A 773-nucleotide genomic window follows, 5' to 3' on the forward strand; every position below is an offset into this window, starting at 1 on the left:
CCCCCCCACCTCCCACCGCCTCCATTTGGGATTTTCCTTTAATTTTCTTCCCAATTTTTAATTCCCCCCCCATCCCCTAAGGGGAAACCCATCCCTTTTTCTGCTGAATGTACCCAGCACCGTCGTGTTTTAGTGGATGTGTTTTTAGTACAAAAAAAAGACAAAAAAAAACAACCTTTTTTTTTCTTTTTTCTGTTTTAAAAAAAAAAATAATAAAAAAAAATAATAATAAAAATGAAAAATTCTTACAGCGCCGACAATTGGGGGAAAAGGCGTTTGCGCTGCAAGAGAATTGAACCTGAGTGCATTTTGGCACTGCCACAAAAACCCGGGATCCTTTAGATGGAAGTTCTTGTGAATTACATTAAAAAAAAAAAAAAAATCAAACAAAAAAAAAAATCATCTTTTTTTTCTAATATTTAAAGAGTGTTTTTGTAGGTTTAAAAAAAAGACAAAAAAAATTTAAAAAAAATAATAATCCCAACTTGGAATTTGTACGGCTGAGCGGGACGCGGGGGCCTCGCATCTGCGGTTTCCCGGTTTGCTTGGGTTTCGGTTCTTTTTTTTTTTGTTTGAGTTTTTTTGAGTTTTTTGGTTTTTTTTGGTTTTTTTGTTTTTTTTTTTTTGTATAATAAAGTGAAAAATAATGTTTCTGTTCTCATGTCATTACTATAAAAAATAAAACTTTAGGAAAAAAAAAACCCCAAGTGTGAGGAGTGTTTTTCCCCTCCGTGGGGGATGTGGGGGACCTGTGGGAATCACGGGGGATCCAC

The 773-nt window shown here is 34.9% G+C and overlaps 1 protein-coding gene across 1 annotated transcript in view; it reads left to right on the forward strand.

Moving 5' to 3' along the window:
• Positions 1-773, forward strand: part of ATXN7L3 (ataxin 7-like 3) — a 9,193-nt gene that overhangs the window by 386 nt on the left and 8,034 nt on the right.

This window comes from Haliaeetus leucocephalus, unplaced genomic scaffold, assembly GCF_000737465.1.
Source record: "Haliaeetus leucocephalus isolate CR32 unplaced genomic scaffold, Haliaeetus_leucocephalus-4.0 Scaffold144, whole genome shotgun sequence".
Lineage (NCBI taxonomy): Eukaryota > Metazoa > Chordata > Aves > Accipitriformes > Accipitridae > Haliaeetus > Haliaeetus leucocephalus.